Source organism: Lathamus discolor, chromosome 4, assembly GCF_037157495.1.
Source record: "Lathamus discolor isolate bLatDis1 chromosome 4, bLatDis1.hap1, whole genome shotgun sequence".
Lineage (NCBI taxonomy): Eukaryota > Metazoa > Chordata > Aves > Psittaciformes > Psittacidae > Lathamus > Lathamus discolor.
Window position 1 is genome coordinate 109,438,981 of NC_088887.1, and position 15,253 is coordinate 109,454,233.

Here is a 15,253-nt window from a genome sequence, read left to right on the forward strand (position 1 = left end):
CCAGGAGCCTCAATTCAGAGCGGAGGGAGCCACCGAGGGAGCCTCAAGCCCCGCACAGGCCGTGCCCAGGAGCCGGCAGCTCCGCTGGGGCGGGCGGGGACTCACAGGGGGCGGAGCCAGGAGGGGCGGCCCCGCCCTGAGCGGGGAAAAATCCGCCCCAGGGAGCGCAAGGGACCGGGATCGCGGCGAACAGGGCGGGCAGTGGGGGCGTGGCGGGGCCGTCGGGCAGCGGGGGGGGGGGCCGTGAGCGGTCGCCTCATGAGCAGGGCCCGCTCTGGGAGCTCTGCGCTGGCTGCCCCGGCGGTGGCAGCGTCGGCACCAGGCAGAGCCGATGAGAGGGGAGGCTGCAGCGCGGAGCTCGGGGGCAGAGAGTGCCTGCGCTGGGCTCGTGAGGGGAGGGTGCGCAATGGGCAGGGCTGCGCCCGGTGCTCCCTGCAGCAGGGGCTGAGCTGCGGGACGCTGTCAATGGGCTGCAAGGTGTCAGGGAAGCGGAGAGGAAGCAGCGCTGCCTGCTCCAGGCCCGAACTGTGCAGGGGCCTCAAGCATCCATCGTAGCTCATGGAGGAAAGGAGGCCGTTACCCCGGGAAGCTGGGAGCTAGTAACAAAACTCACAGCAAAAAAAGGAAGAGGACAATTACAAGCAAGGGGCTTCCTCCAAAATCTGATGTCCCTACTCAGAACCACTTTGGAGTTCTGCAGGGGGCTAACAAGGATGTATGAACATCAAATGAACTTGTGCAAATCATTTGGCGCTGTCCCACACAACATCCTTGTCTCTAAACTGGAGAGACATAAATTTGATGGATGGACCACTCGGTGGATAAAGAACTGGCTGGATGGCCACACGCAAAGAGTTGTGGTCAATGGCTCAATGTCCAATTGGAGACCAGTAATGAGTGGTGCCCCTCAGGGACCGGTGTTTGGGAGTGATCCTGTTCAACATCTTTGTTGGCAGCACGGACAGTGGGATTAAATGCGCCCTCGGCAAGTCTGCTGACAACACTAGGTTATGTGGTTCAGTTGATACAATAGAGGGAAGGGATACCATCCAGAAGGACCTTGACACATTTGTGAGGTGGCCAATGCCAACCTCATGAAGTTCAACTAAGACAAGTGCAAGGTCCTACACCTGGGTCGGAGCAATCCCAGGCACAGCTGCAGGTTGGGCAGAGAAGAGATTTAGAGCAGCCCTGTGGAGAAGGACTTGGGGGTGTCGGTTGATGAGAAACTTAACATGAGCTGCCTTCACTGTGCGCTCACAGCCCAGAAAGCTTCTGGCTTATCAGGTGTGTTTGTGAGTTCTTTCTAACCAGGGCTATATATTGCTCCTTAATTCTTCATGCTTGTGTGTGTATCCCCTAAAGCTTGTTTGATAGAGGACTTGGTCTTTATCTTGGTTGTGGAAGATTAAACTACCCAGTGTTGGCAACAGCACAGTCATCTTTCACACATCTTTACAATCAGCTGAGCAAGCAAAGTCTCAAATTCGATGGAGCTTCTGCTGCAAACTGGCTTTGATTTGTGGTGGGAGAGCACTGTCATGTTTTCTTTGCAAATAAAATTGCTAATATTTTCTACACTTTGTGTCATGCTCACATCACAGATATGTTTCATGTTCTGGTTGCTTTGTGCAGTAGATTTCATGACAGTGTTTTGATTTCATGACAGTGTTTTAATTTCCTGTGTTTCATACCAATGTTACTGTGGATTTCAAGAAGCCTTTAGTGCTGCCAGAAACTTATACTGTTTTCACTGAAGCTGCAGTTCTTGTTCACTGCCCTGTTTTGCATTGAGATGATTTGGGCTCACAAAATGCATTGTAACTGTTGGCCTTCTGTGGTCTTATTCAACTTGCATGAACCAGCAGGCATATGAGTCAGTGTGGTGAAAACTAGCAGGGCTCTTCATCTATGATGTACAGGACTCTGTTGCTGTATGTGTAGAGCATGTGGGGACCCCATAGCAGCACCCTAATTCAGGAGCACCAAGACTTAGATGCCTGGAGGTAATGTACACTTGTGTATAGGTTGCTTCTATGTTTTATTCTTTCTTCTCTTAAAGTCACCAGAAGGACCGCAAGTTAATAAGAACACGTTGAAGATGACTTAGTGTTATACAGTACTACAGTTATTTAACTGCTAATGTGACAGGAGCACCGGTCAGTCTGCGAAGCATTGGGCATGCTTCAGGACGCAGGCAGGGTGTGCAAGGCAGAGCCACTGGTGTGCCTTGTAAACAGGCTGTCTCATACTTGCCATACTTGCCTCCATACTTGTTTAAAGATGTTTGTGATGTTGCCAAGTGTTATAATTGTGCCATTCAGATAGAGCTGTTCCACATCAGGTGTTTCCTGAAAGAGCATCCTCAGGATGCTTCTTTTTTCAGTTTCAGAAAAAATGTTTCCAGGAGTAATATATTAGGCAGATGAGCGTAATCACTCAGATGTCTGTTATTTTTTGTTTCTTTTAAATACCTACAGTGGTTTGTATGAAAACCAGCAGCATCCACATACTTACTTTTGTGTTAGAATGGTCTCATAAAGCAAACAGATTTGACTGAACTAAAATCTTTTTAAAGACCTGTGTTTTATCCGTAGCTGGCACAGGCAAACTAATACTGGTCAGCGGAACTGTACCTGATGCAGCTGGGTGTGCAAGGGATTCAGAATGATGTCCACAGTGTTCCTGCACTCTGCAACAGGCCTGGGCACAGGAACTGGGACTCTTTTTTATTTTCCTTAGGGTACTGTTCCTTGTGGTGTGCACCACTGAGGGATGCAGGATGTGACTCCAAGCAGTGTAAGGAGGCAGCTGGAGAGCAGGAACCCAGTGCAGCACTGCTCGCAATCTAAATCAACAAGGGAGTTTATGTTACACAAGAGAGGTCCAGCAGAAATTGTAATGGCTGCTTGAATTTCATCTGGAAGAGACAAGAACAAACTGGAACATGTAATCATCAGCAGACAACAGAATTTAGTTTCAAGTAAAGAAAAAGTAAGTCCCCGTCTGTTATGTGGAGTTATTTTCTTCTCTATGCAAATACACATGAAGGTGTGATGGTGAGATGTACTAAATATTCTATTGATTTCTCCTGGTGGGGTAGTAGACTCAGTTACAAAAGATAAAATTAAGGAAGAAATGTTGCCAGAATCTGAACCTGGATTTCATTAAAACGTGTGGTCATTTCTCTGTAAAATACATCTGCTACAATGTTCCAGAAATTTTAGACACACAATAGAGTAATAAACTGCTTTTATAACTTGGGTAATACTCTACCATAGATTCTTGATTTCCCCCCTACTGTTTGTATGAAATTACCTCAGTACAGAAATGTTTGTGTTCTGTAAGGGAGGAATAAATGGGTTATCATTGCAATAAGTAGAAATCTTTAAAATTGTGTATGAGAAGTGTTCTATAGAGAGGACAACCATCATCAGAAGTTGGTCAGCCTGTGATTCACTGCAGTCATGTCAGCAGCATGGGCCCCTGCCTTTGTGTCCTTATAGCTATGTTTCTGGTTTTCCTTCACTGGGGCAGCTTACTACTGGAAGCAGCAGTGGGAAACCCAGTATGAAGTTTACTTTCGTCACTGGTGCTTTTCCCAGTTGCAGGTGTTGCTGGCATCTATTGAGGTAGGTAGTGTGCCCTGGGAACAGGGAGGCTGCCTGACCTCTATCCCCTGAGGGCAACAGCACTGTCCTCCAAACACCCTGCGCGTCAAAGCCAGCATGTCACCTCTCAACATCATTGTCTGGAAGAGCTGTCCTTAGTATTGTCTCCCATGTTTCCTGTGCAGACAAATCCCTTCCCAGGCTGCTTCCTGGATTAATGTGATCCCATTCTTGAACACAGCACAAAACTGTGAAAGGAGTGAGTGTCTCTGTTGGAAAGACACGGTCCTGCTCATGCTTTAGTGGGAACATTTCCATGAGTAAGTGTTAACAGATTAGGTTGATGGTTATTCCAGTATCTTCCCCCAAATGTCTGTTCTTTTCTCTTCCCATGGAAGCATGATATTGTAAGACTCAAGGTCTTTCTCCTAAAGTAGAAAATTCCAAGAGATCTGACTGAGTATACCAAACTACCTATACTTTATATGTATCTCCTTGACTATGCTTCCCTTCAGCTTGCGATACACCTCTAAAAGTTTCCAGTCTGTGGCATACACAGTTCCTATTGAAAACGATGGATAAAGATGCAGTCTGCACACCCAGAACAGGTATTTCCTTCTTTGTTTACTGCCCCAGAGTGATGGATCTTAACACAAAGAATCTCCTCATGTCTGCAGCATTTCATACTGATTTCTTAGTGATAACAGAGCTGTTGATAAATAAATCCTCTCTGGTTAACCACAGTAAGAGGCATGTTTTGTTTGGCATTGTTCTGGGGACCATAGAGCCCCAAAGAAGGTTTAGGAGAGCAGTGCATCTCCTTCATAACAAAGGCTGATGTTGTGTAAGCCACATGTCCTGCCTCCAGAAGCATCATCATAGAGAACTGAGTGAAACTTTCTCCACAATAAGTAGTTCCAGGTGGTGAGCCTTGTCAAGCACAAAGCCAAGCTTCAGCACTCCAGGGCAGCTCAGCTACATCACTGAAATGTCTTTCGTGGCTCAACGTGCAGGTCAGAAAACATAATTCCATAACTTTTTTGTTCTTTGGTTAGTTGGTTTGTTAGTTTTCTGAGTGGCAACTTATGACCAATTGTTCTGGCTGCTATAAATTACCTGCAACATTTTGAATAGTGCAGTATAAACCCAGATTCTTTTCTGAATCCTAATGTGTATGTATTGCAATATCAATTAACTCCATGTTTTTTAAAGAAATTGAATGTACATCATTGGGAATTTACAGTATGTGAAGTTTGAGTCCAGAATTAATTCTGACAGCTTGGTTACCATAAGCTCCTCAGAGACACAGTGCTCAGTGGAAACACTGGCATAATCTTAACGATAGTGGTGGGAATAGTGCCAGTAAACCAGAATGTGCTGTAAGCATAATGTAAGGCAGAATCACTTCAGCTCCCCAGGTCACATTAGCTTTGAAAGAAAAGTTGATAGAAAATTTGTGCACGCCTATTCCTTTGACCAAGAAAGAACAACTTCTGTACGTGCTGATGACTGTCATTATCAGCTGTATTCCTTTCCATTTTGCACATGGCAAAAGGTGCTGGGGAAATTTAAAGAACGTTTTGCAGCAAACCCATGGAGTCTTGCTGCAGAGCACTGGAGGCACAGTGGGCAACTATGAGGGCACAGACAGATGTGTATGCTGCAGACAGGCTGTTTTCACTTATCTTGCTGTTCCTTCCCCATCAGCTCTCTTGGCTGAGCTGGTCATGAGGAGCTCTCCACAGACTTATTATAATGGAACAGGTTAGCAAAGACTTCATGCTTAGATTGTTGACAATAACTTCATTGCTCTTGCCTGGAGTGGGTGAGGAAGGGTTCACCCACATAGCCATGCTGGCACAGGAGTGAGTCAGAGGGAATGGAGATAAGAGGGCATCCTCATGCAATGCTTCAGCTGGAGCCACAAGATGGTATCTGTCCAAAACGTGGTGCATTTAAATGACAAGCTGTGCAAGGTGACATTTTATGTGACAGCGTGATACTGTTGCATTTCAGATTGCTGTGAGCAGTGCCCTTTATGTTCACTAGAGATGTAAGAAAGTGCAGCACTCCAGAAGATAAGTAAGTGTCTCACAGAATTGCTGGGGGAGAATTCTTGCAAGTGAAGAAAGAGGAAGGGAAGAAAGAAACTATTTAAAAGAAGTGGACAGGGGAGGTGGGGGGAAGGGGAGAAAGACCTTAGGCTGACACTACTTTGCAGTCAGCTTTATGATTTTTTACCCCTGTTACAAAGCTAAGACTAATTTAGATTCATTTCTATGAAACTTCAGGGCATAGAAGAGTAGGAGAAATGGCTCGTCTGCACCTCTTAGAATAGATATGAAGCAAGATAAAATATGCTCCACTGTTTTATTTGGATTTGAGGAATCCAAAGGCATAATAACTACCAGTCGATACATCAATTTATGCAGGTGTTCAGATTTTTAAATTTTAAAACAGTGTCACTTTATGTTACCTTAAAAAAGGAGATCTCAGAATTTTCAATGAAACAGCTGCTAGCAAAAGAGACACCATTATATGAAAGGAGGTGAAACTCTCAAATACAAGCATTGCAAAAAACTCTTAGTAGAGGATCAGGTAGATTTCCTGCCTGTTTGAGATGAATGATTAGCTGAGCATGAAGGTTTGAGAATACTAAGAACACAGGGCACACAGTTACTGCTAAATTCTTATGTACAGATTCTAATGTATGGGCTAGATCTTAAAATGCCATTAAAGTACAGCAGTCTGGCTGCCAATCACTTGTTCTAGGCCTAGGTCTTCATCTAAAACAATATGGAGCTACTGCTCAAACATGTTTCAACCAGTAATGTAATGAGATTCAGAAAGGATTTTAGCCAAAACCAAAGATGAAATTACACCTTCAAGGTATTAATTGATTTCTGATTAGAAACCATAAAGACTAGTCAGAATGTGAGACACTGGAGCAGGTTGCCCAGGAGGTTGTAACCGCCCCATCCCTGGCAGTGTTCAAGGCCAGGCTGGACAGGGCTTTGAGCAACCTGGTCTAATGGAAGGTGTCCCTGCCCATGGCAGGGGGTTGGAATTAGATGGTCTTTAAGGTCCCTTCCAACCCAAACCATTCTATGAGTCTGTGATCCATGAGTATGCATCCATCTTGGGCTGCAAATGAAGGGAGATTTGTGTATTTGTATTAACATAGCTTGTGGTTCTTCTTTGAACCACAGTGGATGCACATGGTTTGGTGTACGAAGGCATTATGCATTTTTCATTTTATGTTTAGATGGCAAATAAAATTTTTGCTCTATCATGGAGAAGTTCTTGCTCCATTTCCACTCAGGGATGCCTGGATTTGGATGAATACTTTTTTATCCCACGTCCTTTGAACATCTTTTCTTCAGTTGTTAATCTCTCGTGGTGTCAGTGGTGAAAGACCACAAAGAATGGGCTCTGCACCTGCCTCTGGGGGCTCTGAAGTTTATCTTCTCCTGCTGTCTGGAGTGCGAGTTGTACAGCTCCTTTAGCTCTGTGCACAGTGGATGCTGACAGCTGAACTGCGGGACATTTCATGGTTTCTTCAGGCTGCTTGAATGAGTCCTGGCTTCTTGCTGGGACAGCAATTGCATGATCCCAGCCATCAGGATCAGGGTGTGAGTGTCTTTGTCAGAGACTAGCTGGCAGAGATAATAGATAGTAAGAGGTACCTGAAAGCAGCTGCTCCTTGGTAGGTTTGAAAAATGTCAGGTTCAAGTGTTGTTAGTTCTACTTGTGTGTCACTGGTGGAGCATGAGCAATGCTGAAGGGACACTGCTGACATGTGGGAAATTACACTCTGTGCACACTATTTCCTGGCCTGGCCAGGAGCAAAACAAAGCTATGACAAACAGCAATGCTGTCTTTTACTAATATCATCACTTTAAAAAAAAGACTTCCAGAAAAGATGAATCCTGCTTTCCTGGCCATAACAATGCATATTTAACCCCAAACTACCTTTATAAACAAGCCCTCTGACTTCCTGGGGAGAAGTGTGCAGAATGTCAGGCTCTCTGCTTCATAGACTTGCAAAAACCTTGGCTCTCTGGAGCTCTGTAGCAGAGAAGGGGTGAGAAAAGCAGGGCACAGGTGGGGTGTCCGTGCGCAGGAATCATGGCCCCCAGGTAGGTCCCCAGGGAGTTTGCTAAGTGACACTGAGGCATGTGCCAGTCCTGCCACAAGAGCACCACCACAGGGGACAGACCGAGATGTTAAACTTCCCTCACTGAATAGATGGTTCAGCTCTTGCGCTGTCCTCATTCAAGCAAATAGCACGTTTCTCCCCTGAAATTATTTTGCATTTCCCTGAAGGGTTCTTAAAATATCTGTGACACAAAGTACAAAGGAAGAACTGCTGGAATTTGGTCATGCTGAGGGTAAGGTAACAATATGAAGGATATGAGGCAAGGTAACATTTCATTGTGCTTTACTAGTGCTTGTAATTTACATCTCATCATTTTCAAGGCCTCTGCTGGTAATATTTCCTTCTTCTAAGAATAGAGCGTAAAGGTATTTTAAGAATTCTAGTTGTTGTGCAGTTAATAGCTTAACACTGTTCAGAGTAAACCAATTTGCTTGTTTTGAGCAGTAACAGTATTTTGCATGTGAAAAAAGGGGAATAGGCAATGTTTTATTGCCAGCACTTTTCCTTACAGGGAGATGAATCACTTACATTCTTGGCAACCAAGCTCAAATTCACAAGAATGCTCAGTTTGATCAACTTCCTTCAAAACACTAAGCTCAGAGTACAGAGTAAAAAAAGAGAGAAAGAAACTTGGATGGGCTTGGATGCGGAAGGCATTACAAGATGGGACATTGAAGCAGGAAGACAATAAATCTAGTGTACAAATTGTTTTGCCCAAAGCAAGACACTGACTTGCTGGAGGATCCAGTCTAAATTAAGAGAGTACTCTAAGGGAAAAAAAAAAAAACACCCAAGGAGGAAAAGAGCCAGAAGAAGGAAAGATATCACTGCTGATCTGGCAGCCATGGCGGATGTTGTGTCAAACATAAGTTTATTTGCTAACAAAACAACGTGAATTTTCAAGAAAAATGACCACCCATCCCTTCAGAATGGAAGATAGTGCTGAGAAACAAAATAGGAGAATACAGTTAACGTGGGCGTGAGGAACCTGCCCACGTTCATGCTGTGGTTTCATGTCACAAAGGCTGAGGGTCCTGGGGCAGCAGCACAGAGTGAGCCAAGGCATACCCTGGCTGCTACTCTCCAGCTGTGCAGTGGACTCTGTTGAGGAGGGGATGGACTGAAAATTGTCCCTTTTGGTTTTATTCTAATGGATTATTTTTCAGCTGGATTGGTTCCCTGGGCTGGTTCAGCAAACAGCCACCCGTGGCACTGTGCAACACACCTGAGCGGCAGAGGAAAGGAAGAAAAGGAGAAGGGAACATGGCAGGGGGAGAACTGTGAAAGCTGGACAGGCGTCACTGCTGCTGTTGTACTACCTCGGCTGTGGTCTTCAGCACAGCACCAGGCTAAGGCACCTTTGGCACTGTTGCTCACTTCTGCTCAGACACAGGCAAATGGCAGCTTCAGTAAGACCAGCACAACTGCTTGTTGGCTGTTTTGCTTGTTTTGCCCAAGCAAAACCTGAAGCATTATTTAATGTGGAATTCCCCTTCTCCTAGGTCAGGTTCTGTGTCACCCTGTGGTCACGCAAACAGCTGTGCTTCCGTAAGAAAGCCTGACTGTGAGGAGCAGGGGAAGTACTGTGCCCCACAATTACGAGTTTTTTCTCTGTATCTCGTGGTACCTTTTGTTTCCCCCCCCACCCTTCACCCCAGTGCTCTGCTACCCCACACCTGTGGGGTGGGTGTTTAAGATGAGTGTGAGTGTGTCACACCCTGCACCCAGCAGAAGGCTCTGTGCTTCTGTCCAGGGTGTCAACCAAAATACATGCTCACTTAGTGAGTCTAATATGGGGGGATAAAAATAACTAGGGAGGAATGAGAAGGAGAGGCCTAAGAGAGCTGGGCCAGGCCACAAAGGATTAGTGCAACTCAAAGCAAGACCCAAGATACTGCAGCAGTGTCAGTGTCTAAAACCCCAGGCATCACACCATTGCTATTGTGTGTCTTCAGGATCATAGTTTCAGCTTGTTGCCTGCTTCTGCCATGCTCTGCAGTGCCCATGCAGTATATTCCTTATACGTAGCAAATCCCACACTTTTGTGACACTCTGAATTTACTTTGTGTTCACCAAGCAACCACAAACCATCCATAGAGTAAGATCAGTGCTTCATCTGGTTTCCTGCACCCAGGTTGTACAATAGGTCAGCACAGGTCCTAGGGATATGTCCAGGTTCTCCACATCTGTAGGCTTCCTAATCAAGCTCTGGTACAGACAATCCTCAACAATCTGAGCAGGCAAGTTTTCTGGGCAGAAAAAGAAAACACCTAGAAAATCTGGACACAGGGTAGGCTCAAGTCAGAGCCTCCGACATGACACGAAACATTGGACCAAGTTTCCAAGGGGAGATGTGTGGAATCTTTGCACTGAGGTTTTGAAGACTAGACAAAAATGTAATAGTGAAGAGGGACAGCCTAAACTAGTTCCTTCCCATCCTTGCATTCCTGTGATTCCCTGTAAGGAAGGACTGGTTTGACTCCCCAGCATGAAGAACGGCAAATGCAGTCTGCTCTCTGCTCTGCAGCCTGCTCTCTCTTTATCCAACCTCTGGCTCGGACCAGCACTAACACAAGATGGACACTCCTTCCAACCCAACAGGGCAGAGCACTGAGAAAAGGGAGATGTGTGCAATGAGTTTGTGTATTCATGCATGAGAGAAATTGTGGTGGCTGTGGTGGTCTCTCATAGTAATGCAGAGCAAGACTGAAATGTGATGAAGCGGTTTTTTTTTTCAGGATTAAACAGAACAAGAGCCAGTTGTTTTGGGGAAAAGGAAAGCAGTTGCTGTCAAAATGTTTCACCAACTTGGCAAAAATGCCAAGCTGGCCCTGCCTGCAGCACACATGGACTTCAAAGGGCTTATCTTGAATAAGGATTAGAAGGAGCCAGATCACTGCTTCCTACATGTATTCATGAGACTGAATGATATGCACAGCTACACCCCAAGGGTGTGTTTTCCTTCTAATGCCAGCCACGTTCCTGACACCTCTGCCTGCAGGTTTGTGGGACTGGTCTTGCTTTAGCTGCATACATGCAGAGGGAGCTCAGTTCTTACCCAACACCAGGAAGAATGGGTCACACTCTCACAGCTGGTCTCTTCAGGAGCTCAGCTCCACACTGGGAACACTCTGAAACAAATGGTCAGGCCCCATCTCCAGCAGTGAGCCGGTGGTTCAGGAGGGGCGTGTGGTTCTCAAACAGGATGCAGGCTGAATAACCCTCCATTCCTGAAGAGGGTGGTCCCTGAAGGTCAGGGCTGCCTTCAATGGTGTGGCAGTGTGAGAGGAAACTGCCTCAGAGGGTGCTTTCATAATGCTGTGACTATGAATAAATTCAGCCTGTTGTACCCTGGGTTCCTAAGTGTTAGTCATCAAAAACATGAATAGGAGAATAAGGTTAGGAAAAGAATAATTCTCCAGCTGAACTTTCATTACAGGATGAATAGGGGTCCTCCTCCCCCACCCTGCTCTGATTTCAGATATAGGGCTTTGCATCTGATGTAGGAGTTCTCTTTGCTGCCTAGGAGGAACATATGGATGCAGGTGGTACAAACCTGGTAGGGCCCAGCTCACAGAATCACAGACAACCCGAGGTTGGAAGGGACCTCATGATGATCTGGTGCAAACCCCTGCTTGAGCAGGGGCAGCCAGAGCAGGTTGCTCAGGACCACATCCAGTCAGATTTTACATATCTCCAGAGATGGAGACTCCACAGCTTCTCTGGGCAACCTTCAAATAAACACCAGAGACCTGATACCAGAATAGAAAGTTCTGGCACTTTTAACCTTCATGGTAAATTATTAAATACTTTTATTTTTACTTACTATTTATTATTATTTATTACAGTTGTTTTAATTTGTATTAAATTATTATTAGTTACTATTATTTTTATTTATTTAATACTCTTTTTTGCACTTTTACAAACTTAATACCCCACCTGTAGTATGGCATCCAGCCTTGCGCCCCCAACACAAGAGGGACATTGACCTGCTCATGTGAGTCCAGAGAAGGACTATAAAAATTGTCAGAGGGCTGGAGCACCTCTCCTGTGAAGACAGGCTGAGAGAGTTGGGCTTATTCAGCTTGGAGAAGAGAAGGCTCCGGGGAGACCTTAGAGCAGCTTCCAGTACCTAAAGGGGACCTACAAGAAATCTGGAGAGGGACTTTTTGCAAGGGCATGTAATGACAGGACAAGGGAGGATGGCTTTAAACTGAAAGAGGGTAGATTTAGATTTGACATTAGGAAGAAATTCTTCGCTACGAGGCTGGTGAGACACTGGCATAGGTTGCCCAGAGAAGCTGTGGCTGTCCCATTCCTGCCAGTGTTCAAGGCCAGGTTGGACAGGGCTTTGAGCAACCTGCTCTAGTGGAAGGTGTCCTTGCCCATGGCAGGAGGGTTGGAACTACATGGACTTTAGGGTCCCTTCCAACCCAACCAGTCTATGAGTCCATGATTCTATGAATGAATGTCGTTGATATTCACTCAGTGACTCTGGTTCTCGTGGGCTGGACATGATGATGTGGAGAAGGACTTGGGGGTGTTGGTTGATGAGAAACTTAACATGAGCCAGCAGTGTGCGCTTACAGCCCAGAAAGCCAACCGTATCCCGGGCTGCATCAAAAGGAGCGTGACCAGCAGGTCAAAGGAGGTGATCCTGCCCCCTACTCTGCTCTCGTGAGACCTCACCTGGAGTATTGTGTGCAGTTCTGGTGTCCTCAACAAAAAAAGGACATGGAACTGCTGGAGCAAGTCCAGAGGAGGGCCATGAGGATGATCAGGGGACTGGAGCACCTCCTGTATGAAGACAGGCTGAGAAGTCGGCGCTGTTCAGCCTGGAGAAGAGAAAGCTGCATGGAGACCTCATAGCAGCCTTCCAGTATCTGAAGGGGGGCTATAGGGATGCTGGGGAGGGACTCTTCGACAGGGACTGTAGTGATAGGACAAGGGGTAACGGGTTAAGACTTAAACAGGGGAAGTTTAGATTGGATATAAGGAAGAAGTTCTTTACTGTAAGGGTGGTGAGGCACTGGAATGGGTTGCCCAGGGAAGTTGTGAATGCTCCATCCCTGGCAGTGTTGAAGGCCAGGCTGGACAGAGCCTTGGGTGACATGGTTTAGTGTGAGGTGTCCTACTGTGGCTGCCCCATCCCTGGAAATGTTCAAGGCCTGGTTGGACAGGGTTTTGAGCAACCTGCTCTAGTGGAAGGTGTCCTTGCCCATGGCAGGAGGGTTGAAACTAGATGATCTTAAGGTCCTTTCCAACCCTAACTATTCTATGATTCTATCATGTGGACCAAGGCTGATCCATACTTTACCCAGCTTCACAATTACAAAAGAAAGACTAGACAAAGTTAAAGATTCATTTGGGCGCTATGTGGGATGAATACCCTGTGGCTCTGTGGGAATTCTCCTCGTTCAGGACAGAAGCAACCATTACCCCAGCTAATGCTGTGTTCATTTAGTGGAAGAAAGGCCAAGGGCCTCTGAACCTGTTACAACAGTAAATCCAGAAAAACGATGGAGACTTTTCATGCTTTAAGACACAAAGAGTTTTCTGAGAATATTTGTCCCTTAAGCTCCAGAAGGTGAGGTAACAGGCCATGCTTTCTGTTCCCGTGCTTCCGAGCCAGCACTTTGCCTTGTCCGTCACTGTTACTAGGGCATCGTCTCAGTTTTGGCAGGAGATCCTATCTGAAAGCTTAATTGAGGCACATTTAGGCTATCCAAGGCAGTTTTATGTTACTCAAGCTGGAGTCACTGAGAAGTTTTAATTAGTGAGCAAACACAGTCTGTCACTTTCTTCTGTGTGATGCACAGAAATCTGTTTGCTTCCTCCCCAAGTACAGTACAGCATGTCTAAGCCACTGGCTGCTATAATTATAAGGGAGTAAGCACTTATATGGCTCTGTAAAGGTGAACAGGTGAACTGGGTGCTTTGCAAATACGAAACCACTGGTCTCATTCCCAAAGAATCCAGAGTTGGACATGGTCAAGAAAAATCAGGAGGCAATTGGCTTGAGGGAAAAAATGGATCCTGCAGAGAGCAAGGATCACAGGGCAGCATGTTTGAAGGACAAATTTGGAGAGAGGACTTCTGGGCTGAATGACTGCAAAAACTCTGGAAACATTGGAATTTCTTTCCCAATCTGCCATGGACTTCACAAATGACCTTCAGGAATCAAGGAATCTGTGCACGAGTTCTCATCCCTGTAAAAATGGTATTACTTCAACTCATGCAGGTACCAAAATAAAGGCAGGCTGCAGAACAGAGGCTGGGAAGAGATGAGAGCTATTGTGGCAGAAGAGTGTTGGGAGGCACGCATGGAAACAGGAGAGGGAACAGGAAAAAAGGAGGTAAAACCTCTGAAGACTGGGGAGGCAAGAAAAATAACAAGAATAAGGAACAAGATGGTCCCCTCAAACATAGCAGAGGAGAGTGTGGATTAACGATGCTTTGGTCAGGCTAAAGGGAGTGCAGAAGAGCCTGAAGAGCAGCTGTCAGTGGATTACAGTAGCTGAAGCAGGTAGTGGCCAGAGCATAGAGAATTGTAGTCATGGTGATAGAAAAGCAAGGACCACTTCAAGAAGAAGATACTGAGACGGAAACTAAAAGCTTCAATTAGGCCTCTAATGAGAGACCGGTTCTATGAAATTAAATAAAAGGAGAAAAAGCCTCCCAAACCCAGAAAAAATAGAGGAAATATTGGAAGCAGATTTAGAGAGAACTGGTGCTTTTATATTGAAAATACTGACTTGAGGCAGAATGAATATGTAACAGCAGCAAGGACTTCAGGAGGAGAAATTAAAAAACCCACAGGGATTTAAAATTGGACAGTCATGGGCAGAATAGAAAATCATTTCTGCACTAGAACAGTGCAGAAATGACTGGGTGCATTGAGGAGGAGGGTGGAATGACCAGCAGTGCCGTGTTTTGTGAGCACCAGGCAAACAACTCCAGCTACATCAGCACCAGCGTTTGGTGTCACCCACTGCGCACACACACATCTCATTTGCTGAAATGAGGATCTACCTTGGTGTTTCAAATGGACACAAAGTGAAGAACAGCAATAACTGTGAAGTTTCAAGTGGCCAAGGAAACACTCGTTGCACAAGCACAGTCTTTGCTTTCACTTGACAACACTGCACCAGGCTTCTCAAAAAGTAACTCTAAATTTGCACACTCATGTGCAGGGATGGCTAAGCCCATCTGCTGTGCATGGAAATCCATGACATAGCCCCAGTCTGCCCCCTTGCTACAATCGACACCAAGGGGGTGGTGTTGTGCAGAGCACTGGAGCATCAGGAGTTACTATATGCAATTATGTGACAAGTGAAAAAGAGAAGGAAGAGCAATTAGACTGATTTTTGTTAGGCTAAAGGGAGTGTAAAGGAGTGTGGAGAGTAACACTAAATAAATTATAGTATCTGAAGCAAGAAATAGCCAGAGCACATCGAAGATTTGTAGTCATGGTGATAGAAAA